This window comes from Anomaloglossus baeobatrachus, chromosome 3, assembly GCF_048569485.1.
Source record: "Anomaloglossus baeobatrachus isolate aAnoBae1 chromosome 3, aAnoBae1.hap1, whole genome shotgun sequence".
Taxonomy (NCBI): Eukaryota; Metazoa; Chordata; class Amphibia; order Anura; family Aromobatidae; genus Anomaloglossus; species Anomaloglossus baeobatrachus.
Genome location: NC_134355.1, coordinates 92,602,433 through 92,630,037, shown reverse-complemented (window position 1 = coordinate 92,630,037; position 27,605 = coordinate 92,602,433). Strand labels below are relative to the sequence as shown.

At 43.8% G+C, this 27,605-nt stretch overlaps 1 protein-coding gene across 1 annotated transcript in view; it reads left to right on the top strand.

The window, feature by feature from the left end:
- PLCB1 (phospholipase C beta 1) overlaps positions 1-27,605 on the top strand; it is a 990,679-nt gene that overhangs the window by 306,312 nt on the left and 656,762 nt on the right. The gene's annotated exons all lie outside the window — the stretch shown is intronic.

Sequence of the window (27,605 nt, the reverse complement as noted above, 5' to 3'; positions counted from 1 at the left end):
AACCCTTGTCGCTTCAGCACTGTTGGTTGTTGCCCTTTGAGCGAGCATTTGCCATATAGCTCGTTGATTGCTGTAGCCATGTAGTCAATCCCTTGTCACTTAGGCTACTGTTTAGTTGACGCAGTCAGTGTGATGTATGCCACCTGATTGCTGTAGGGCAGTGAATATTGGTACCACTTGAGCGGTAGAACTGCAGTCACAGGTAATTTTCCAGATAAGTACGGTAATTATTATTTTTTGTTGCATTAACTGCTTTTACACATTTATAAAAAAAATCCTAAAAACCTCTTTAAGATGCAAGAGCTTAAAGATCATCGATAATTGAAAACTATTAAACAGCCAGAACTGTCTAAATATTTTTTTAGAAAAGAGCAATAAATCATTGCAGTCACTGGATGATATAAAACCATTTGTTTGATATTTCAAGTCAAAAAGGACAAGGAACTGGAAGGAAACGGAGTTCAGTCATTCCTGACGGTGATGATTTTCCCTAGGTGGTTTGTCATCTTCACGTCAGCGTGCTGAACTCTACAGTACACACAGCCGCCATCACTGCCGGACCTGGGATCTGTTCGCTATATTTCACCTCTCATTCATTCGATAAGGCAGATCTGAGAAATTCATGAATGTTTAACAGAGGATACATCTCATAGAGGGAAATCCCTAGCAATACTTGTTTGTACTAGACATATGCTTTGACATTGCTGCATTGCGCATAAAGTATATACAGATGATATCGAAAACTGAAAGCATTCCAGCAAAGAATACATAATGAAAAAGCTGCATAAAATGCTTGGGGCTAAGTAATCAGACATGCACAAAGTACGTTTCATTGTAAGATACCGGAGCACAAGACGTAGGGGTTAGTAACATTCTTTACTTTTATTACCTGATTTTACAAAACATTGGAGAAGAATTACTATCTATGAAATGTACAAGTAACGTCCTCTAATTACAGCGTACCCCAGTAACTTGTGAACAGGTTATAGATGTGTCCTTCTTACCATTCTGCAAATCTTATTAGACTTCACGTTTTTTTACAGTCCAAATGTAACATATTATTGCAACATGCTAGCAAAACTAGAGATAGACCAGTGATGGATCGAGTAGAGTCAACTTTCCTGAAATACGCAATTCAACCCAAATTCTTTCACTTCAATTCTTTTAAAAAATGCCTGACCGCTCATATAGGGCCAGGAAATGTTAAAAAAATAAAAAAAACAACATAAAAAAACCTAATACTTCAAGGCTCATCTCTCCAGCTGTTCTGTTGCTTGATTTCTAGCATCTGGTCTTCAGGGTCTCTTCTTTCAACCATCATGTGGCTGTTCTGCACTATAGGACTTCCGGCAGTGACCAGGCCTATGGGGACATTGCACGTCGTAAAGTCGCATGTCACTATGTGCACTGTAAAAGCACAATTTTGCAAAAAACCATTGAGGCCTGGCCACAGACAGCTGAAAGGAGAGGCACTAAGGACTGGACAACTGGCAGCGGGGTGGCAGGAAAGTGAACAGAGTGGTGAACTTTAGGGGTTTTTTTACTCTTTTTTTTTTTACATCTTATGTTTATTATGCTCTAGGCCATGAAGAGACCCCAGAGCATAAAATGTTGCATACAATTTGCTTAGAATTAAATTTCCTAGAAAAATTCATGTAATGTGGCTAATTTAAATTTCAAACGATCCAATCATCACTAAGCAAAGCTCACATTACAACCATTTGGCAGCCACATGTGGGCACAAATAGTATAAGCCTCTCAAGCAATCTTATGTGCATCTAATAGTCCAATGGATGTTTCTCGACCATGCTCAGCATCTCCTTGTAACAATGCCCCCTCCTCCACTTATGATTGAAGTACATAGCCAGCCAAGAGCAAGTGTAAGTGCAAGACTTTCCTGGTTGGGTGTCCTTCGTGTATTAAATAGCTGGAGAACATGATGGAAGCGGCTAGGGAAAACCTGATAACATTTACCCTTTAGCGCGATATATGTTTATTATATAGTCATAACAGAGCCTGGTATGAACAAACCTTTTCCATGCACCAGAATTCCTACTTCTGTGACTCGTGATATTAATAGTTATCACCAGGGAAAGGGTTAATGTTAATGCTTAATTCTCCAATATATGGAAGGTAAATCATTAATTGAAATCCGTATGAGTCCTTTTATTAAAGTGAATCTTTCAGGTGATTTTGTAGAACAATACTAATGTTATCTTTAAATAGGGCTTAAAAAGACCTTTCGGGATCAGTTACTTTTTGCTGTACATTATTGTTACATCACCGCCGGAGTCTGCTCCAGCAACTTCTGCTCCGATCGCCAGGCGACGCCGTGTTCCTGCCGTGGATGGTGCTGGTGATGGTAGAGAAGTCGACGCCAGCGGCACCAGTGGGCGCAGGCTCCGATCATCCACTGGGCTGGGTTAGCTTGGGATCTGTAGTACCGCTGGCTGACTGTTGGTGGCATGTGTCTTCCAGCTGAAGTTGCCAGCGTTCAGCTACAGCCAATGGGAAGACACCACACCCTTCTTATTTCCCCTCCTGCCACATGATTACTGCCAGATATAGTTCTGATTTTCCTGGCTCCTGTTACGTCCTATTCTGTTGGTGATTCCGGTGTTGACTTCTGCGTGTTTTGACTACTCTTCTGCCTACTGTTTTTGTACCTCGCTGCCCGACCCGGATCTGACCTCTGCTACGTTTGCTGACTATGTCACTGCCTGCCGATTCTGTCCCTGTTCTGCTATTCCTGGTTTGACCCTGCCTGACTACTACTCTCATCGGACTGCAGCCTTCCACAGGTAGTGATCTCCAGTTCCCTGTGTAATTCCAAATCCCTGTATAGGGGTTAAAGGGTTTCAGGGTTCTGGGGGTCCTACTTGGTGAGTGGCTTCCCTCTAGCCTCCCCGTTACAGCCCATCTGAGTCTGTGGATCCAGGCAGGCGTTACAATTATCTTGTTATCTTATATTAAGCTTTGTAGAATTCAGTGTGTAGTAGCTAGTCAAGCTTATGTAAATACTAACTGCATATGCACTGCTCCCCCCACCCAACTCTCAGTGCACACACTATCTCTGCTGAGAGGTGGGAGGGCGTATGGGTGGGGGTAGCGGTGCAAATTCAGTTCAGATTTACTATCATTGATGCCAGCACTGAGAGGTAGGAGGGAGCAGGGCATATGCAGTTTGTATTTACATATGCTTGATTAGCTTCTACATCACACTGAAGTCTATGGAGCTTACAAGAAGATAACAAGATAACATACAGCTATAAAACGTACTGATTCTGAAAGGTCTCGTTAAGTCCTATTTAAAGATAATATTAGTATTGTACTACAAAATCACCTGACAGATTCCCTTTCAATTTATTACGTTATAGGTATATAATGATATATAATTACATGTATTTTTGTATCTCATCTATATTGAAACAAAAGGTAAATACTTTCGTAAATGTTGGAAATTTGTAGCATGAAGTGACAATTGATATATCGCAGAATCGTATTACACTAGGATTGGATTACCATTAACAGAGCAGTGATTATGCAGCCGATATATGGTCTTGTTGACCACAAAAAATATATTTTTGTTGAGTGAATCTATAGAAAACAACCATCGAGGGTACACGTAGGATCTCTAAGAAGGTAAGTAATAGTAGGCTATAACTTAACGTCCCCGATGTGCGTTAGATAAAAGTCATCCAAACCTGCCAGTTTTGGCAGGAAGAGAGAACAATCCTTTTGTTAGGCGAGGAGATAAACCTGGCAACAGCTCGATCATAGAGAACACAGCCGCTCCTGTGTATGGCTGTAGGAGCGATATCTGCCAGCCAGAAAGATCTCTCAACCTACAACTGGCTATTGTGAATGGCCAGCTAAAGTCTATTTTCTGGAAGAAAAAAAAAATCAGCTTCTCTGGAAAAGATAAGATATGACATATCAGAGCATTTTTTCATTACAGCAAGGCGGTGTCATGGTAAAAGCTTACAAGGAGAATCATATGTCTGTGTTTAAGATTGAAACTTGACAAATAGATTGAGTCCTGTTAAGAGCTGGGATTCATGGACCTTCTGTAGTAAATCAATGCTAAAAAGACAACACTTATTGAATGCTGAGGACTTCAGGTGGCCCATTGGTATCTAAGAAGTTCACTTTGGCTTTTGCGATTTCATACTTTAAAGTGGCTCAGTAGTTAGCACTGTACATGATGGCTCAGTGGTTAGCTCTGTTCCTTTGCAGCAGTGGGCTCCTGGGTTCAAGTCCCACCAAGGAGAACGTTTCTATGTTCTCCTCTTGTTTGCGTGGGTTTCCTCTGTGTTGTCTAGTTTCCTCCCACAATCAAAAGACATACTGATAGGGAATTTAGTTTGTGAGTCACAATGGGGATAGTGATAATGATATCTCTAAAGCACTATGGAAATTAGTTTAGGTTTATAATCTCCTCCTCTGACCTGATTTATAATTTTACTTGTAGTTCAAGGAGAACAGTGTTCCTTAAGATACTTCTACATGTTTACATCTTGTTTCCAATTTTAAGTGCACCTCATCTATTATGTATCATACTTAAACATAATACCCTTTATCTTGGTTAGGTTTCATGAAGGCAGCGGTCATAATGCCCTTGTATTAATTGCTTCAGATCCACATTTACGTTCACTTCATCTACAGAACATATAACTCGCTTCATCTGCACTGAGAATTTTGAAGCTAAAACCAAGACAGGAAAATCCAATTAGAATGCGAACAAATATTGGAGTTTTGCACAGCACATTGCACTGCTATACAGTTATTTAAATTTGTATTCTAAAGCTTATGTAAAATGGGAAACAAAGTTTAGTGTCTAGAGAAAAAAATATTAATTATTTATCCAGGAAAAAAGAAAAGTAAATGCAACGATCTCCAAACTCAATTCTTTACACACATATCTTCTCATTCCACACAAACTACCATCTTATCTTCTCAAATCCAGGTCAGATGCCATCTTGAATATTAGATTTTACCCTGGGTTATCCTCTCAATATTCTAGATTTGCATATACCGGATTAAGGGTTGGAAAGATCAATTAAGTCTGGTAAGCTGGAGATAGGATGATACTGCCAGTTAAAGAGTTGCTTAAAGATTTGAGATCAGCGGACCTGTGGAAGTTCGGTTCAGCAGGATGGCCAGACTTTAGATAAAGTTTAGTTCGGGACCCGGATTTGACCGGATCCTCATTGGAAGTCAATTATTGGACAGTTCGACTCGACTCTCCGCCAACATACAGGCAGCCATAAACAGAGCATTTGCAGGGGAGGGAGGGTAAAGTTTTTTTTTTTTTAACTGTAGACTACACCCAATAACCTTCTGTTCGAGCTATTCAGACACTGAAAGCAGCTTACACTGGCCTGAGCACCGAGCTTATCCGAGCACAGCAATGCTCGCTCGAGTGGCTTGCATACAAAAAGCACCAGAACACCAAACTCAAACACTGATTTTTTTTTTCATAAAGTCTGTGTTTGGTACAAACACCGAACTTTACTGTTCGGAATTGCTCATCTCTATTAAAGCTGGATGCAACATTAGGGTGGCAGTATCGGATGCGAGGATACCAAATGCGGGTAAGGGGGGAATCCCTGAATGTAAGAATACTGCCTCAATGTGATTTCTATGGGGACTTTTTCACTGTTATTATACTGGTAATCGGAGTGTCACAAGTGTATCTTGCCTTTGAGAGATTTGTGATGGTTCACATTTAGTTTTGAGGTTGTGCAATTTGAAATGTTTGCTTTCTGTTGGCACTGCAAGGGTTAATGTAATTTTTCTTACAGTCTGCTGCTAACTAGTTGTTCTCAGCTACAGCTGGTTTCTGACCACTCCCTCCTCTTGAAATAGTCACATGATCCTTCATGTGATTCCGGCTATAGATTCATTCTATGCTGACCACCCGAGGAGACAGGAAGGTTCTTGTAAGGCTGAAGATCCTGCTATTGGGGCAGTGTCGTGTGCTGTCTGATGTTTGACTGCTACTGTTGGTTGTTTATCATTTTGTTGCCCGCCTTTACCCATGTTTTTATACCCTTGTGTTAGCATGTCATGTGATAGAGTTTTTGGTGTCCCCTGTTTGTCTATTCCTGTAGAGTTACCACTCCGGTCTTGGCCCTCACCTGGGGTGGGGTAGAGGGGGCATTAGATCAGGGCTGGCCAGTAGCAGAGCCAGGAAGGTGGCCCAGATGTCCTCACCATCAGAGGTATCTCTGGAAGCAGGGATCGTTAGGGTCTCCCTAGCCTGAGGGCCAGTCTAGGAGCCCCTATCTCCTGTTATCTCTACACACTCTGTGACAGGGGGCTTTGGGTGTCTCTACTGTAGAATGGGGGAGCAGAATCTGGATGTCATTTCTTGGAGGGCTCTAGATGTGGCTTGCAAGCCTCTCTCAGAGATGACTGTGGCTCTCAAGCTAAGAAAGGATTTGGGATCACTGCTTTACAGTGTCCCTAATTCCATACATCTCATGTTGATTGGTAGACTTAGCAAAAGAAAGAACAGTTTCTGTATCAAGCTAACACATGCAAAGTTTAATAAGATAATTTATAATAACACTAAAAGGATCATCTTCAAATTGTACTTTATCTTTATGATTTCTTCCCCACATGATTCCCAGAAAGTATAGAGCTCAGTTCTAATTATTGCTCCTTGGGCAAAATAGCCCCTTGGCATCCTATGGTACAACATGGGATGCAATATTACTTCACGCCCAGTGTCAGGTGAAGGGTGGTGGAGCTGCACGTTCTGTTCTTTCCATGTCAGCATTAAGAATTTTCCACTTGTTCTTTACAATTTTGGTTTATATAGTCCCTTAATAATAATAATAATAATAATAATAATAATCATCATCATCATGATCATCTTTATTTCTATAGCGCCAATATATTCCACAGCGCTTTACAATTCAGAGGTTCATATACAAACAAGTAACAGTTATAGAAAATACAATCATTAAAGCCAAAAATATAGACAATATCGCTCATAAGAGCTTACATCTACAATGAGGTGAGATGAGGGTGACAGGGTACAAGTGCTTATTTACAACGACAGTCAAGCCATCTCAAAGAAATGGGGGATAGATAAGGCTGCATGAGCCAGTTACCAGACAGTCTATGTGATGCTTTCGGGTGCGGTGGAGTCTACTAGAGAATTCTCGAAATATTGGAGGGGCTCTATGTGAATTGACTTCGATTAGAGAAGGGGATAGGCCACCCTAATAAGAGGGAGTTTATGAAGCTGTGAAAATTGTGGTTTGTCCTAGTTTCTTGGGGTAGAGCATTCCAGAGGATTGGTGAAGCTCAGAAGAAGACTTGGAGCTTGGTGTGGGAAATTCGAATTAGTGTGGATTTTAGTGGAAAGTCGTCTGCAGAGCAAGAGAGTGGTTAGGGTGATAGACAGAGATGAAGGTAGAGATATAGGGGGGTGCCCCACTGTGAAGAGCTTTGTGGGTGAGAACCAGGAACTTAAATTGGATCCTATGATGTATGGGCGGCCAGTGCAGTGACTGACACAGAGTGGAAGTGTCCAAGTAACAATTAGCCAGATAGGTGACCCTGGCTGCTGCATTAAGGATGGACTGTAGAGGATAAAGTCTAGTTAGGAGGAGGCCAATTAATAGAGACTTGCAGTAGTCAAGGCGGGAATGGATCAGTGCCACAGTGAGGAATTTTGGAGTTTCCATGGTGACAAAGAGGTGGATTCTAGAGATGTCCCTTATAATGTAGACTGTCCTCTCTCCTCCTGTACCTGTCTGTGCCTTGTATTTTGTTTATGATTATTGTACATGTCCCTAATATATATATATATATATATATATATATATATATATATATATATCCCTTTTCACATGTAAAACACCATGGAATAAATGGCACTATAATAATACATAATAGTGACCAATGTCCGCCAATATGCCCAATAACACATGAAAGATTATTAGATTTTGCACAAAATACTATATCCTCTCAAATTAATTGCTAAATGAAACAACCCTCTTTTGGAAATGTTTTGAGTACCTTGGTCGTCTTAACATTTTACATCAGGGAAGAGGAATTATGATGCGAAATTCAATAATTACTTACCATGATATCCAGCTGTTCCGAGTAGATGAATGAGATTTTACAAAATACATTTAAAATTATGCAGCAAAAAAACTGCATTTCATAAGTTATGATGTCTTTGGAAAATAACATGCTGAGTAAAATTGTCAGTAAAATTGGAATGAGGATGTGCTGAAAATTCATTGTAGGTACAATTCCCGCTGCTGCTTATCTAACACGAGGAGGGTCAGCGGTGGAGGGCTCCTGGAGACCATTATATGTAAATTGGGAAAGTATCATATAATTCCATAATTATGTTTCATGAATGTTAATATAATTTTAATTCCTCAAGTTTAATCTTTACAAAAATGATAATTTATTTAAACTATTCTTACATCCCCCGACAATCAAGGACATTATTAAATTTGCTTGTACAATACGGGGAGAAAAAAGCAACAAGAATTAAAACATGATTAAAAGAAAATAAAAAGATTTGTTTTCATGACAAATTTCTGTTCTGTCGAAAGAATTCTATTTTTGAAACATTCATCTAAAGCATCTGAAGTTTTAAATACATCGAGCTTTCAATGTACACATATCTGTTCCTAATTTTCCTATATAGTTAGAGCCGAAATTTCCAAAATTACTCTTCCTCTGTTCCGTCCAGGGCTACAGGCAATTGTAACGAATGATTAAAGAGAGCCTGAAATCTACCATTAAATGTGGATTTAATTATAACGGTGGAAACGCTATTTTCATTTTGAAATGTCCCAGCACATTCTAAATAAATTTTGTTCCCTTTGGAATGAGAAATATCTTTTTGTATTTTTGCTTGTTAATTATCTCTTCTTGGGAGAGTAAAGCTGTTACCTCTGAAGAATATATTTTACAGTTAAATACTAGCCATTGGAATCATTTTCATAGTATTCCCTAATGGAATATAATTCCTTGTGATTTAACAGAAAGTTTGTTCTTTCTCTTAAAATCTATGTTTTAAGATGGTAGAAAGAAAGTGTGTGCCCTCTTAAAGGGAACCTGTAACCAGATTTGAGGCCTATAAGCTGTGGCCACCAGTAGTGGGCTCTTATATACAGCATTCTAACATGGTGTATACAAGAACCCGGGACGCTGAATAGAGCGTAAAAAACACTTACCTAAACGGTTGGTGCAGAGCAGATGGGTCAGATGGGTGTCTTCATTCTCCGGGTGTGGCGCCTTCTCTTTCTGCAATCTTTGTCCTCCTTTTTCTGAAGCTAGTGTGGATGACACTTCCTACGTCATTCATAATAGCCAGCATTTAAGGCTCTGCGCATGTGCACTACAATACTTTGATCTGTGCCTGCATAGGACCCCAGTGTCGGCTTGTGTGGATAATGTGATGTAGGATGTGTCATTCACACTAGCTTCAGAAGATGGAGGACAAAGCTGTAAGAGGAGGCGCCAGCACTGGAGAATGGAGACGCCCACCCAACCCATCTGATCTGCACTGACCGTTTAGGTAAGTATTATAAAGTGATTTTTACGTTCTACACAGCGGCCTGGGATCATATATACAGCATGTTAAAATGCTGTATATAAGAGCCCACTGCTGGTGGCCGCAGCTTATAGGCGCCAAATATGCTGACAGGTTCCCTTTAAAGACAATTTTTCATTTAAAATTGTTATATTTTTACATATATTGTGAGTAGAGTTGAGCAAAAAAGTTTGCGGGACCGTGGCCCAGCAACCACATCGGTGGTCCTTGGCTGTCGTATCAACCTCATACTACCTGTGGCAGCTCTTCTGATTAGTAGACTTCGAGACATCATTACATTGTGGTGTGATGCAAGATCCAGAGGCCTTTTATTAGAAGAAGTGTCAAGATGTGAATGCTGCAGGTAATAGCAGGTTTGTAGTGGTCCGGTGGCCACACAATACCAACATATGTGCTAGACCAGGGTCCTGAAAGTCGTTTTGCTCAACTCTAATTTTCACACTCTGTAATTTTCACACTGTAGAGTTTATATTTCTCAAACTTCAGAAAAAAACAGATACATAATTTTTCAACACAATGTGCCTCCTTTTCAATAAACTTTATCTATCTGTCTACAAGCTTTTGTATTTCCTCATCAAAAAATATTTTAGGCTAATTTGCAAGGCACATTCAAACGTGAATCTCCATCCTTGAATGACTTCTTCAGGGGCCCAAACAGGTGATAGTTCAATGGGACAAGATCAAGACTATACGGAGGATGTGGAAAGGTTTGACTTACCCTCATATTCATACCTTTATGTAAATCCTTCAAAGACAGATGTTTGGCTGTTTAGTTGCCTTTTCAAGTTGCTTATCCAGCAAGCAAGCAAAATGTGACAGACATATTGCTCACTTCTGAAGAAGTAGTTCTCTTGGCATAATGGACCATGCATTACAAGCTGAAGGTGCAGGTACATCAAGTGCCGCTGTTTTCTTTATCTTTATGATGCAATATATTAGTACTACTGTAGTCTAGAAAAAATAATTGGTCTGTACCATGGTATCTGACGAAGTGTGGCAGAATTTTTTTCATTACAGATGTATAATTTTGTAACTGAGTTGTAGAGTGCCAACTAGTGATGAGTGAGCGTGCTCGGCAATGCTTGTTACTCGATCGAGCATTGGGGTGTTCGATCAAGTAACGAGCAGTGCCGAGCATTGTGTAGTGGTCGAACGCTCGAGTTAGTATACAAAGCAGCTCTTTTCAATGATCTGAGCCACCAAGGATTTTACCAGTTCTGCACAGGGACCTAGTTTAGAGCTGAGAAACTTCTGTCTGAATCTCTCTTCTGGAAAAACTGCTTGGCTTCTTCGTTGACTTCACTTGTCCTGGTTAATTGAGTTGAGCACCTGAGAAGTCCGACTTGCTCGATTTGAGTAACTAACACCCGAGCAGTTCAGTGCTCTCTCATCATCATCACTAAAGTCAAGTTGTGCATTGAGTGGCCATTCTCATTCAAAGTAAATAAATTGCCACTCTATGCGAAAGGAATGGAGAGTCCAACTGAGATATTCAAAGAGAATAGTTTGTCTTCTGAACAGGTAGACGTTTCTATATTTATACATCAGTTTCATATGGTTCAAAACCCTTAACACTGTATGAAATCATAATGTTGGCTAAGGACTTTTACTTCTCATTAAACAAATTTTCACAATGTAGGATAGCGAGGTACAGGGGGCTCCTATACTGTCTCTCATGCTAAGGGACCCTAGGCTATCCCTAACCACCGGATGACCCCTGATAGTTGAGATACCAGAGTCTTGTGGCTCACTATTCCCCTGACCAGAACTAAATTGTTTCCCCCCCCAGAGAAGGAAGGGGCAGAAGTGTGATGGCAACACAGATAAAGACAGACAGAGAAAAACTAAAATTCAGAAATACTGCAAACTCACAGGAACAAACACTAAGAAACTAAGGAGAAAAGCAAGATAAGATAAGTAAGGCTGCAAAAAAAGGACAACAAGGGTTAACACCACAACCGCTCACAGTACTAAAGCACTACAACCACTAGTAAGTCTAGATCACAACACCTCACCAGACTAGTATAGGGAAGCTATAGCTGGCATTAAAGAAAGTTTCCAGCCAGCATATATGTGAGGGGAGCGAATGGTACTAGCTTCCCCACAGCATGTGATCAAAAGAGAGATTAACTCTTGCTAACCTGTGAACTACAAGTGTGTCGGCTGACATCCGAGTCAGCCTGAGACAGGAAAGCTGTGGAAAATCCACACAAAAACCTTTTTTAAGAGAGTGGACAGTAACGGTTACATCAACTTCACCAGCAACCACTATGATAAATGGTTGCTGAATGTTCCAAAAAATCAATATCAGAGGATTAGGAGAAACTGCACTTCAGATGTGGACTTCAGGGATCAAGCTTTGGTCCTGCAGGAGAGATTTTTAGAGAAAAAATATCCCCCGATTGTTATAAAAAAAAAGCCTATCAAATAAACAGGAACCTCAAACAAAGAGATCTGATCATGAAGGTCAGTTCCTCTGATAAAAAAGACTGCCAACGAAAAATTTGCTTTTAATTTCCTCACTACCTATAGTTGTGATGGGGATGTTATCAAGGGCATCTTAAAGAAACATTGGACCATTTTACACAATGATCCATACCTGAAAGAGGTGTTACCCACCCATCCAGGGATCACATTTCGCAGAGCATCTACTTTAAAGAATCAACTTGCGCCTAGCAGATTGAAAAATCATTGTAATCCTACCACTAATAATTCACCTATGGGTTCTTATAAATGCTATATGAAAAACTGCCTATGTTGCAGATCCATCCAACATGGGAGGATCAATTTTGGTCTGACTACAGAGGGTACTGAATTCATGATACAAGGACATTTTACATGTCAATCCGACTTTGTTATCTATTTAATTGAGTGTGACTGTAATAAAAGGTATATAGGTAGAACGATACAAGCTCTACACAATAGAATAAATTCACACAGATATAATATAAAGGTGGGATTCATGCTCCATGGACTTTCTCGTCATACCACTCTATTTCACAACAAAAAAATCCAGTTGAAGGTTACCCCTATAGAACAGATACCCCCATATATTTCTGACAGGATGGGACTTCTAAATAAAAAAGAAACCTACTGGATTTACAAGCTGAATACTTTAAAACCCCAAGGTCTAAACGAAATTACGGATCTATTCCACTAAAATCATGTCTAGCATTGATCTGTTTTTTCGGATGGTTTTATTATGATTTCACTTGAGCCTCATGTCATGATTTTTTCTGTTTTTATAGGTTTGTTTTATATATATCACACTCATATTAGTGTGACTTTCTTGTCGTTTTATTGTTGTTATTACTATCAGGTCTATTGCTATTTATTATTGATTATTTTATTATTGTATTTATATATATATATATATACATATATATATACAATTTTTATAGCCATATTTTTTATTTCATATGATATGGTTTTACATTCCTAGTAATTGTTGCCTCAGAATGCATACCTTCTCCTGCCTATCCACTAATTTATTTATTTATTTATGTAGATGTGTGTATGGGTATACATACATACACATTAGTTCCAGTGACATATACATTCCTCCTATTATTGATTATATACCAGCACACTATCAGTTTAGGGTGATTACATCCTTGATCTTGGTGTTTTTTCACTTCATTGCGCCGTGAAAATATGGTGCGATATTCCTCCGGTTTAGTTATATGAACTCACGGCATAGTTTTTATCTTTTTCCTAACTTATTTTCTTCTTTCATCTACACGTATATGGTAGATAGTCATATGTTTTTTTATATATTCACGGTTGTCTTCTACTCCTAGTGTCTCTGTCCTTTTTTCACTTTAATCCCTTCTATCTATTAGTGTTCCTAACACTCTAACTACTAGCGCTGTGTTTTCAGCGATTGCAGCTTTACTGCATGGATACAAATGTGCAGGACTTGCCACTTGTAAGCTCACTACGAGTCGGGAATCACGCATGCGTGGTTGGTTGGTTCCCACGGTCCTGAACTCATTTGACCTGCGAGCTCTTGATATAGAAAAGCCCGGACGCCTGCCCTGAAAGGGCTCAAGGGAGGGCAACATGACTGAGGAGGGATGCTAGGCCTGAGGATTAGCAAGGGGTTAATGCTCAGGGTATTTTGTGCGGGAAAATGGGAGGTGGAGTTATAGGGCTGTGGGGCCATGTAATTGGTCCGGGGGGTTGCTAGGGTAGGGGAGTATATATAGGGCTGGATTAGGAGGTGGGAGGTCATTCATTACCTGAAGACGTCTGGAATTGTTCCTGTCCCAAAGGAGGTCGTCTATGGCGGAGCGGCGTGGGTAGCGCTGGCTCCAGTGGACACAGCGGCGGTGGACGGTGGATGATCAGGCGGCGGAGGTGGTCGAGCTCCCGGTGCCTCCGGGAGGAGGTCAAGGCCCGCGCAGGAGTTGGATCCAGATGGGCCCCAGGACCCCCCTTCGGCGCTGGCAGGAGCATCGTAGGACGTCGGGGGAAGCGACGGAGATTTCGGCAGCAGCGGGGCGGTGAGTGACGTCACCGGCCTCCTTCTGTGGTGGTGCGGCGCGGGGTCGGCATAGTGATGTGGGCGGCGCGATCACGTGACCCAGGGCGCGGTCACGTGGTCCGGCGTCGCGGTCACATGGCCCCGGCGTCCTGACGTCATGGTCACATGGCCCTGCGGTGCGGTCATGTGACCGGGCGTTGAACCCGGAAGTGCGGCCTGTGCAGCCGTGCAGGGCCTGTATGGGATCCCGGGTCGCAGTGGCCAGTGGTGACGGGCGTATTGCGGCTGCGTGACCCGCCGCTCTCACCCGACCCGCCGCGCGCACCCGACCCGCCGCGCACACCCGACCCACCGCGCGCACCCGACCCGCCGAGCTCACCCGACCCGTTGGGGCTCACCCGATGCTTTGCGGTCATGTGGGGCCGGCGCGGTCACGTGGGGCCGGCGCGGTCACGTGGGGCCGGCGCGGTCACGTGGGGCCGGCGCGGTCACGTGGGGTCGATGCGGTCGCGTCCCCTTCGATGTCACTTCCACATGGCTTGCGGGGTTGTCACGTGACCGGCATCATCCAGGAGGCGCGGCCTGCACGTCGGTGCGAGGCCCTCTGATGGCGCGATCACACGGTTACTGGACACGTCACCAAGCCATCAGCAGCAAGGAAGTGCGGCCGGCACATCCGTGCAGGGCCTGGCCATCAGGGAGTTCACGGCAGATGTCGTCCAGCAGAGTGGGTGAGTGATACCTCTGATTCCACCAGTGCGGCCTGCGCAGCCGCGTAGGGCCCGGCCAGCAGTCCGGCGGCGGCATGTGATGGGGCAACATCGTAGGAGGGCTACGGCGTGGGGGTTTGGTGTGACAACCTGGGTGGCGCGTCCGCGTGACCCGTGGCGCGGTCACGTGGTCCGGCGTTGCTGTCATGTGCCCTCGGCGTCTGGTGCAAGATTCAGGAGCTGTGCCCTGCGCAATTGCGCACGGTGATTGTAGCAGATCCAACTCTGGATACGGATTCACACAGGCGGCTGAGCGGCTGGAGCGCACCCCCCCCCCCCAGTTGTGGCTTCGGGGCGCTTTCGGTGTGGCCCAGGAGGGCTGCATCCGGCGTCTATCGGTGGAGAACATGGCGGTGCTCGACGCGGAGGACATGCGACGGCTCTTCCGTGGGATTCCATGGAGTCAGCCTAGTAAATTAAGGCTCACTTAAAACCTTGTATTAATGCTTGGATTAGGGTGGGTAGTAAGGGTGTCGATACGTATGATTTCGGGTGCAATAGGGCGGTAGTTTGTTTGTCAGCCGGTTTCGGTAGGAGGTAGGGGGCCCTGTTACAGCGTTGAATTTTGTACGGGAGTGGTTGCTCTGTGGTCCCGGATGCCTCGCTATGCACTTCATGAGCGTTGGGGTTTTTCATGATAGGGTGTTTATCTCTAGGTGACGCAATTGTTTATTATGGTTGGCGTGATTGCGCTTGCATATTTTGGGTGACTTTGTATGATTGGGTGTTTTCCTGGTGGTTCGTGACTAATTCAGGTGTAAGTCGGCGGTGGGGCGGAATTTGAGGCAGGTATACGAATAATTGCGAAGGGGTGGTGGATAGGATAACTGAGTTCACGGCGATTCCATGGTTTATGTAATGGTTATGGGAGTCTTTTAGCTAGAGGTTTATCGCGGTTAATAGTATTTGATAAGGGTTCGATGGTAGTCCACATATATGGTGGCCCGTTCTGCGGGGGTGCATTTGCATTTGGTGTCTGACTCTTGAGCGTTGCATGGGGTGTGTGTTATTACTGGTGGGAGGTGAAGGGGAATGTGGTTGCGTTTCACGAGGGGGTGCTTTATACTCTATAGGCATCGGCCTGAGTCCGGTCCTCCAACAGGGGTTGTGAGAGTACTGGTGGGTTTTCAGGTTTACTGGGCGGGCATGTTTTGTTGCGGCCAGATGTTAAGGTCGTTATGATTGGGACAGCAGTCCTTTGGAGATCTGTCCTCCCTTGCGGCGGTTGACGACACCTCCCGGGGGGTCTTGAAATTGACTGTTCACCTGTATGCGGTGCCCTGTCTAGCCGTCTATTTACAGGAGTAATAGGCGATTTAAAAAAAAAACAAAAAACACACTTTTGTTGCCTTGGTCTGTAATCAGGTTTTAGTGCTTGTTTACGATGTCTGTTGGACAAATATTGTGTGGAGCGGGATGTTTTATGGTTGCCCCAGGTCTGGTTATTGTGTACATGGTCCGGGTTCGGTTGGGGGATTATCCGATATTCGGGATGGTCGAGTGTTTATATTCTGTTCCGGGGACAACCTGGGGACTGCTACGCTGTTTCTTCATGCCCAGGGTGTACCTGCGGAGTTAGCATGTGTTTGATAAGTCGATGTGTTTGGTTCGGCTAGGTAGGGCCCTATGTCTGAGGTCAGGTTACGGGCCATTATCAGGCTTCAGTGTATGTCGTGCTACTGTTTTGGGGTCAAGTTTGGCTCATTGCCCTGTGTGCCGTTTGGGGGCCTTTGCAGGATCTGCGGGTTCATGGGGAGATTACGGGAGTTTCCTAGCAGTGTCGGCACAGGGGCAGTTTTAACAAGTTTTATGCGCGTGGATTGGTATGCGGTTCTTAGTAGGGTCGCCGGCTTAACGATGGCAGACTGTATCGGGCGGCATTCGTTATGGCAGTTGATAGTGGCTCCGCTGGAGTTTATCATAAGAGTATGTGGTTCTCGTTTACGATGGGCTTGGGGGTTTCTTTCGGGTACAGCTGGCGTGGCTTTGCCTTATGGGTATATGGTTCGTCTTAGAGTGTTTCTTCCTGGTGCCCCCGGATAGGGGGCTCGGGTAATGTGTCGGTGCGAGGAATAAGTGACATTGGGGTTGGGTTATCCAGTGTGTGGATTATTGGTGTCCGGGGGGCCTCTGATTGGCGACTTGTGGGATTTTCCAGCTAGCCAGTGCTGATGGCGGGTTGTTCCATTTGTTGGTTATGCTGATAGATCATGGGGCATGTTGTGGGTTCGACGATTGTCAGGCGGTAGTGTAGCCCCTCCCAGTATTGCATTGCCAAGTGGTTACTTTGGTCTTACGCATTTGTCAGGACCGGCAGGTATTGGGGCACACAGTTGTGCGGCGCAGCTGTGGGTGAGGTGTCGAAGTAGTGAGCGAGTAGGTCGCAACTTTGCCATTACCTCCCTCAATGTCAGGTTGGGTGGCAGGGGCAGCCAGCGCGGGGTGCACTGACTCTTATGGTTTAAGGACCTGGTAACCATCTGGGGCGGTGCCCCGTTTGGGGGGGTGTTTTGCAGCGCTTTAAGGCTGAGTGGCGTACAAGCACCAGGCACCTGTCGGTGCAACGTTTGACGGTTGGCCCTGGCTTATGGTGCCTGCAATTTCGGAGAAATGTGGTGTTTGAGTTTTCCTGGACTACGGGTTTAGTGGGAGTTGCTGTTCTCTCATTTTGTGAGTAGTTTTGAGTCTGCAGTTTAGCGGGGATTGGGCGTGGTGTGCATTTGGCTTTGGAGAGGGGGGCAACGGTAGTGTCGTGCTTGAGGGTTCAAAGTGCACGGTGATACCGATGAATAACGGTGGTCATGTGCCCCTTTTCCGGGGCTTTGAGCAATATGTGGTGGTCAGAAGGGTGTATTCTGAATTAGTTTTGGGAAATCGTCTGGTGTTGGGAGTATCGTTACACATTGGTACATAGTTAAGGTCTTTTCTTCAGGCTGGTGGTCAGTTTGGCTGTTTTCGGTTCCGGGTTGTCGTGACAACAATAGCAGGGTGGCATGGTTTTGGCTATTGGGCTGGTGGTGTTTTAGGATCTGTGCGATCACACACAGTTTACGGGAACGGCAGCGTTTTGGTACGGCGCGTGGGTGGAGGAGAGGTGGTCGCTGGGGCATCCGGGGGGCTTGATTCGTGACATCGGGCCTGATTGCCCCGGGCCATTTCTTCTTGCTTGGGTTCCGTGCTCGTGCCGTTGTTTACAGGGGCATGACTGCCCAGGGGTTGTGTTACTGGGTATGTTTTAGGAATCTGTCAGGAGTTGGGGAAACAGTGGAGGTTGTTTTGTTTCCGACTATAAGGGTTGGCTTTGTTGATTTACCAGTGGATGGGTAATTTTAGGAGGCGCCTGCAGTGTAGCTGTCTCAACGAGGCCAAGCTTGCCCCTTATTCCATGAAGATGGGGGCGGCGGCTCAGGTGGCTCGTTGGGGACTGGTCGCGCAGGCGGTGCAGAGGATTGTACTGGTACACCAATGATGGTTGGCTTTGTTAATTATCAGTTGAGGTGTAATTTTAGGGGGCGCCTGCAGTGTAGCTGTCTCAACGAGGCCGAGCTTGTCCCTTATTCCATGCAGATGGGGGCGGCGGCTCTGGTGGCTCGTTGGGGACTGGGCGCGCAGGCGGTGCAGAGGATGGTAATGGTACACCAATAATGGTTGGCTTTGTTAATTATCAGTTGAGGTGTAATTTTAGGAGGCGCCTGCAGTGTAGCTGTCTCAACGAGGCCGAGCTTGCCCCTTATTCCATGGAGATGGGGGCGGCGGCTCTGGTGGCTCGTTGGGGACTGGTCGCGCAGGCGGTACATAGGATTGGACGACGTGGTCGGTTAGTTGCAGGTCTTGGGGGCGGCTGACCTTGTTGTACTGGTGGCTTGGTGCTGGTTGGCATCGTAAGGTCTATTGGGGGGTTATTTTGCTCGATTGGCATTGGTCCTGCAGTATTGGTTGCTCGACCCGAGGAGTCGGCTCGGGTCGGGGTTTTTGGTGGTGGGGCTCGCACGTACAAGGTGTCATACGTGCTCGCTGTGGCGGAAAGGAGGGAGGTATTTGAAGTCGGTGGATTGCACAAAGAGCGGGGGGGAACCCAGTGCAGGAGCGGGTTACCCCTGGTGTGCAATGGTATGGTTGGTGGGTCCCTGCTGTGCTGGGTCACAGCAGGGCATGTTAATGTGCTGGGTGTCCTCGAGCCGGTGTGGTGCGGCTGAGGGCACATGGTGGAGTAACACTCGGCTGGGTGTCCTCGAGTCGGTGTGGTGCGGCTGAGGGCACATGGTGGAGCTGGTGTTGCAATCATGTACAAAGGGACTCTTCACTTACCCCCCCCCTCCTTTGCTGGTGGTTATGTTTATGGAGTTATTTACTACATTTATGAATAAATGTTATTGATTATTTTGGTGTTAATAAACGAGGCTGCTGTGGCCTTTACATCCAATGTCACGCAGTCCGTGTCTTATTTTGAGTGGAAAAGTGGTGAAAGGTGGATAACTGGTTTGGGTCAGAACGGCAAGTTAGGGCCGTCAGTCAGACGTTCCTAAGTCAAGAAAAGCCCGGACGCCTGCCCTGAAAGGGCTCAAGGGAGGGCAACATGACTGAGGAGGGATGCTAGGCCTGAGGATTAGCAAGGGGTTAATGCTCAGGGTATTTTGTGCGGGAAAATGGGAGGTGGAGTTATAGGGCTGTGGGGCCATGTAATTGGTCCGGGGGGTTGCTAGGGTAGGGGAGTATATATAGGGCTGGATTAGGAGGTGGGAGGTCATTCATTACCTGAAGACGTCTGGAATTGTCCCGCCCACCCGCCCTATTTTTGGATTTCTGGCGATCGACATGGAGAGACGAGGAGGATTGACCTTGTCGCAGCAGTCGGCGGAAAGGAGGGGGGTATTTGAAGTCGGTGGATTGCACAAAGAGCGGGGGGGGGGAACCCAGTGCAGGAGCGGGTTACCCCTGGTGTGCAATGGTATGGTTGGTGGGTCCCTGCTGTGCTCGGTCACAGCGGGACATGTTAACGTGGGACCCTGCTGTGCTGGGTCACAGCAGGGCATGTTAATGTGCTGGGTGTCCTCGAGCCGGTGTGGTGCGGCTGAGGGCACATGGTGGAGCAACACTCGGCTGGGTGTCCTCGAGTCGGTGTGGTGCGGCTGAGGGCACATGGTGGAGCTGGTGTTGCAATCATGTACAAAGGGACTCTTCACTTACCCCCCCCTCCTTTGCTGGTGGTTATGTTTATGGAGTTATTTACTACATTTATGAATAAATGTTATTGATTATTTTGGTGTTAATAAACGAGGCTGCTGTGGCCTTTACATCCAATGTCACGCAGTCCGTGTCTTATTTTGAGTGGAAAAGTGGTGAAAGGTGGATAACTGGTTTGGGTCAGAACGGCAAGTTAGGGCCGTCAGTCAGACGTTCCTAAGTCAAGATCTTTCACGCAGGCGCGGTCACTCATTTTCCCACGCTCATGAACTTGGGTGAACTACCCTGAGATTCTTATATTCTGGAGCCTTTCTGAGGGTTTTTTCACTTCTAATTCCATGTTATTCTCTGGATTTCGCTTGATCCTTCATTGTCACTATTTAATTGAGTTTGTTTCTTGCTTTCTGTTTTAACACAGCTCTTAATGTGTCACATAGGGGTGGCTGCGCTGGTTTATGCCTCCACTTTCCTATGTCTGGTGATCATTTGAACGCCCAACAGGAGTGGGTTCTTGACTCTCTCCTGTTGATTGTAGACTCATATGTAAAAAACACACATATTGACATATGTACACTATGGAATATATATATTTACACATTACTGAACAAACTCAGGTTTTTTGGTTTTTCAAATTTTATTATTTTCTTTTATTTAATATATGCATTCTGACTGTCATTTTTAATCGTGTTATACCAGTCATGTTTTAACTTTATTTGTTGAAGATGCATTTATTACGTCATCCTGGACAGTTTTTTGCACTGTCTTTTCCCGCCCTTTTTTTTAAGAAGGGGTGGTGTCATGATGTCATCTTGTCTATTTATCTGTATGCTGGTGTCCATCAGGACAGATTTGATGTTTGTCTTTCTTGATGGTCCTGAGGAAGGGGGCAGTGGCTCCTGAAACGCGTAGACCTGGATGAAATAAAGATACATTAATCTAAACATCTGTTCCAGTGATCTTTTGGCGCAGTATCAAACACCCCTCTCTCATGCTCTCTGTTATCCGAGTCAGCCTGCGCAGATCACAGGCATTAGATAAGTCAGCAGGCAGACTGCCAGAATCTACAGTCTCCACAAATCCTGACGCTGCCACGGCATTACATATTGGATACAATGGTGTGACATGCAAGCAAAACTTGACAGCCTGTAACACACATCAGAACTATTGGATAGCCACACATAGGCACAAGAAGCATATATATCGCCTGACAGAGTATCTCCAAATAGTTTTTTAAAAGCTGGTCATCCTGAACCACACAGGAGAAAAAGAAATCTACAGTCATGTGAAAAAGTTTGGGCACCCCTATTAATGTTAACCTTTTTTCTTTATAACAATTTGGGTTTTTGCAACAGCTATTTCAGTTTCATATATCTAATAACTGATGGACTGAGTAATATCTCTGGATTGAAATGAGGTTTATTGTACTAAAAGAAAATGTGCAATCTGCATTTAAACAAAATTTGACCGGAGCAAAAGTATGGGCACCCTTATCAATTTCTTGACCTGAACACTCCTAACTACTTTTTACTGACTTACTAAAGCACTAAATTGGTTTTGTAACCTCATTGAGCTTTGAACTTCATAAGCAGGTGTATCCAATCATATGAAAAGGTGCAATCCGCATTTAAACAAAATTTGACTGGTGAAAAAGTATGGGCACCGCAACATAAAAGTGACATTAATATTTTGTAGATCCTCCTTTTGCAAAAATAACAGCCTCTAGTCGCTTCCTGTAGCTTTTAATTAGTTACTGGATCCTGTATGAAGGTATATTTGACCATTCCTGTTTACAAAACAATTCCAGTTCAGTTAAGTTTGATGGTCGCCGAGCATGGACAGCACGCTTCAAATCATCCCACAGATGTTCAATGATATTCAGGTCTGGGGACTGGGATGGCCATTCCAGAACATTGTAATTGTTCCTCTGCATGAATGCCTGAGTAGATTTGGAGCGGTGTTTTGGATCATCGTCTTGCTGAAATATCCATCCCCTGCGTAACTTCAACTTCGTCACTGATTCTTGCACATTATTGTCAAGAATCTGCTGATACTGAGTTGAATCCATGCGACCCTCAACTTTAACAAGATTCCTGGTGCCAGCATTGGCCACACAGCCCCAAAGCATGATGGAACCTCCACCAAATTTTACTGTGGGTAGCAAGTGCTTTTCTTGGAATGCCGGGTTTTTTTTTGCCTCCATGCATAACGCCTTTTTGTATGAACAAACAACTCAATCTTTGTTTCATCAGTCCACAGGACCTTCTTCCAAAATGTAACTGGCTTGTCCAAATGTGCTTTTGCATACCTCAGGTGACTCTGTTTGTGGTGTGCTTGCAGAAACGACTTCTTTCGCATCACTTTCACATACAGCTTCTCCTTGTTCAAAGTGTGCTGTATTGTTGACCGATGCACATTGACACCATCTGCAGCAAGATGATGATGCAGGTCTTTGGAGGTGGTCTGTGGATTGTCCTTGACTGTTCTGTTCTTAACAGGAACTGTACCTGTGTTCTTCCATTTCCTTACTATGTTCCTCACAGTGGAAACTGACAGTTTAAATCTCTGAGGCAACTTTTTGTATCCTTCCCCTGAACAACTATGTTGAATAATCTTTGTTTTCAGATCATTTGAGAGTTGTTTTGAGGAGCCCATGATGCCACTCTTCATAGGAGATTCAAATAGGAGAACAACTTGCAAGTGGCCACCTTAAATACCTTTTCATATGATTGGATACACCTGCTTATGAAGTTCAAAGCTCAATGAGGTTACAAAACCAATTTAGTGCTTTAGTAAGTCAGTAAAAAGTAGTTAGGAGTGTTCAGGTCAAGAAATTGATAAGGGTGCCCATACTTTTGCTCCGGTCAAATTTTGTTTAAATGCAGATTGCACATTTTCTTTTAGTACAATAAACCTCATTTCAATCCAGAGATATTACTCAGTCCATCAGTTATTAGATATATGAAACTGAAATAGCTGTTGCAAAAACCCAAATTGTTATAAAGAAAAAAGGTTAACATTAATAGGGGTGCCCAAACTTTTTCATATGACTGTATATAACAGTTTGCAAAGAACAAATTAAAGTGTGATATTCCCTCATGAAGGCCTCATCAAGGCTTTTTACACATGGTATCCAGATAGAGAAAGGAGGCTGAAGTGGATTAATGGAGGCTGGAATGAAGGTCTATTCTATTTAGAAATGAGTTCTGTTTTTGTCCTGGATGCAGTGATAGGCAGAGATTGGCCTAATGACCACGGAGCCATGCCATTAAGAGGCTTTAATAAGGGAACATAACACTGGTGGTATTCCCTGGATTATGATGTGAGATGGCATAAAGCATAGTAGCCGGACGCCACTAGTGTTCATTCCAGGTAAACAAACAGTGTGGCATTACCTTGATTTGGTTGTGGGACCATTCGTTAGGCCGTTTTACATCCCGACATTGCCAGGCTATATTACTGTGAGCAGTCTGCATGCCTTAACATGCTGTTATGGTCTGCAGTGTCTCCGGACTTGAGTCTCAAGAAACACATCTGGACATCACTGGGTTGGCAGTTGCAAAGGGAGTTGCCAGCAGCAGATCTTGATGATTTGCACGTCCAAGTACTGTATAATTAGTGTGGCTGGACATTTATCAGAATACCGTTAATAACCTTGATAGCAGTCAATGCATGTAAGTGTGTGGATTTTCACATGTGACAGTCATACTCAATACCGAATAAATGGACATGTATAGAAAATTTAATTTCCATTTTTTTCATGTCATTAACATGTCTATCTATCCCGTGATTTCCATAACTTAACAACTTTTCTTTCTTGTTGTTGCATTTTCAAGTGAATACTTGAAGGGAGATGACAGAGTGGAAGAATATGTGAAAAAAATAAAAATAAATAAAAATCGCCTGGTTGCAAAATGAATTCATTATGTCCTCACAAACACAAAGGGGCATTAAATATTTATCTTAAAAGTCTAAAATAGAGACAAAAAAAATCAGGTTACCGTGAACACGTTAAATAATTACTCACAATTATCTTTTAAGGATTAACCTTTTATGTCCTGGATTGGGATCTCTGATGTATAATAACAGTGCCATGACAAAACCATATAGAGCTACAAAGAATGGCAAGATCTGACAATGAGACCACGGGCCTGTGATTTTGGATTAGGTCACTTAGTACATCTTGTTGATGTTTGTTTGTTATTTTGTGATTTCACAGAATGGTTTTCTTTATTGTAAGAGGATAGAAATAAATATACTGCGGTGACTTTGGCTGAGGCTCCCTTGTGACAGTAATCGGAAATTTTCAACTATCTTTCAGCTTTAAAGCTTAGGATGAAAGCTCAGTTGTGATTACCGGTACACTTGTAGTAGCCATTCATTGAAATGCTGTTTATCATATATATATATATATATATATATATATATATATATATATATATATATATATATATATATATATATATATATATATACATTTACATATATATATATATTTTTACATATATATATATATATATATATATAGATATGTGTGTATGTATGTATATATATATATATATATATATATATAAATAATATATATGAGTCTACATGTCAAGAAGTTAGGGTTTTTTAAGGGTTTTTTTCACATTTGTAACGGGGCTCTATCTGTGGTTAACTGTCCTGTAATTAGGGTTTCCATGGACAGGCATTGTGCTTGATGCTTCTACAGTTACGTCCTAGTAGAGCCCTGGCCTTTTCCCTTTAACCCCTGTACAGGAGTGTGGACTTCCAAGGGCCCTGGGTTAAGCCTTTCAAGTAGCCATTGGTCTTTGCAGCGGGGTGGCAGGAATGGCTAAGATATTTTATCAGAACCATGTGATATATTTTACCTGTATCAGAACCATGAGGGAAGGCAATGGGCAAAATTGTAACTCAAAAAAACTGAAGTAAACTGACTGAGGTCAGAACGTGAATAAAACTGGTTGAACAGCAGCTGAATCACAGAAATAAACCAGAGCTAGTCTAAACTATAACTGCTTATAACTATAGGTTTTTACAGGGTGTGGTGCTGTCCCATTGCCTCTTGTAGGCAGCTTTATTATTCCTGCTGGACAGCACAGACACCCACACTGCCAAACTGGAATGCACTACAGGTCCCAGCTGTCACTTTAGGTACGGAGAAGTACCAATCGAACGGCGAAAGAAAAGGGAAGCTTGCCTCTGGGCTCTGGGTTCCCCCATCACCCTAGATAGGTTCCGCAGCTATGCGCCGAGCCGGATACCTGACCCTAGGCTGACCCTGGTCTGGGTCCTAGGTAGGGAGCAGATGGGATGAGCTCTTTGTCAAGGCACAGCGATAACAAACAAAGGAAAACTACAAACAACTTATCTCTAGTTGTCTTTCGGGAGAGAAGCTGCAACAAACACCAAGATTCTCCTGATGTCTGCAAGCCGCCTGCTTGATGGAAGACTAGATAAAGATGAAACCAATATCACCAACACCGAATAATATAAAGTGATGGTATATATAGACAAGAAAAGTATTGATGAACAGCAGCTGACAGGCTTAACAACGCCCCTGGATCTAAAAGGGAAAGGGTTGAAGCAGGAATGATAGAATGTCAGGAAGCAGTTTGTGTGGACAAACGCTGTGACCTTCTAGTGACAGACACCACAGGACTATCTGTCACTCGTGACACACCTGTGACACCAGCCCAGCTAGCTTATGTGGCTGTACAGAGCCTGTAATGCCCAGAGCCTGTAATGCCCAGAGCTTCTGGCCATGGTGTCTCTTCCATCACCAGAGTCAAGTAAATGCAGTGGTGACTGGTGGCAGAACCAGATGTTTCAGGAGTAGTTCCAGGTGGAGATGTGAAATTCTTAATCTAAACTTGTTTTTCGCTTTGGAAAAAAATCTATGGAGGTACTGCCAGATAGAAATACATCTGTGCAAAAAGTCAGGTGTCTATCGCTACCACTTGACTCACCTTATAAGCAATGTTGATGAAGTTAGGAACCAAATTTAAGGCCTTTCGATAATACATTGTAATTCATTGCACATTAAAAAACAAGTTGGAATTTAATGAATTTTCAATGGAAACAAAAAAAAATGCTGGAGCACAACATTGTTTAGCGAGGTTATGTTACAGTTGTCCAATTCCAAAAAGATTTACATTTTGTACTCCATGCCATCAGGAGGAACACAGAGTGTATTAAGAAGCCGGCACCGAAGCTGAAACACTGTTATTAATGTTTGAAGGAAATCCAAGGCGAAGAGGAAGGATGACGAGTGCAGAACAGGAGAAAAGCTTCTCAGTATCAAGATGTGACATGACACAAATTTATTAGGTTAAATTAATTTGGCTTCTAATTAGCACCAGTGCGCATCGCTTGCTGAGTCAGCTGGATAACGGCTTGAAGAACACTCACTCTTTTTTTTATATTGCTCTGAAATGGAGCTCAGGTGATAGATTACACAAAACATTTTTTTACCACTTGGAATACTTAAAACATTTATTTCTTTTTTAATAGTAAGTAAGATTTTAAAGGTAACTTGTCAGGTCCCATATGCGTTCTAACCTACAAGCCAGGTGATGTGTGGCCTAGTAACCCCTTCCTACCATCACTGTGTTGTAATATTGTGTAATATGAATGTATAAAAATATGTTTTTTTTACTTACATTTTCCCTGTGTAAATAATCAGAGGCTCTAGTCCCCTGGGCGTCGCATCACCCCGTGGGTGTTTGCATACTTTCTGTGGTATCACACCCCTGTGGGAGTGATACCATGGATTTACATGAGCAACGTCCTCATCAGCTCCTTGTGATCCCGCACGTGCGCGCTTACCATTCCCGCAGCCTTGTTATCCGGGTGCTTGCTTCTTGGCTTCAAACGCGCACTGTGCATGGTCGGAACCGCAAGAGTCTTCTGAGCATGCGCAGAGCGCGTCTGAAGCCGAGAAGCAAGCACCAGATAACAAGCCTGCGGACATGGTAAGCGTGCACTCATGGGATCTCAAGGAGCGACAGTGACATCTCTCATGTAAATCCATGGTATCACACCCATAGGGGCGTGATACCACGGAAAGCATGCAAACGCCCACGGCGTGATGTAACGCCCAGGGGACTAGAGCCTCTGGTCATTTACATAGGGAACATGTAAATAATAAAACATATTTTTATACATTCATATTACACAATATTACAACACAGGGATGGGTAGGAAGGGGTTACTAGGCCATACATAAAGCGGTCTTTACACACTACGGTATATCTAACGAGATGTCGTAGCGTGTGACAGCTATGAACGAGCAGAAATACTTATCTTCTCGTTCATCGCTGACACATCGCTCATTTTCTAAAAATCGACCGTCAGATTGTTCATCGTACCCGGGGCAGCACACATCGCTCCATGTGACACCTCGGGAACGATGAACACAGCTTACCTGCGTCCTGCCTGCAATGTGGAAGGAAGGAGGTGGGCGGGATGTTACGTCCCGCTCATCTCCCCCCCCCCTCCACTTCTATTGGGCGGCCGCTGTGTGACGTCGCTGTGACACCGAACGTCCCTCCCCCTTCAGGAAGTGGATGTT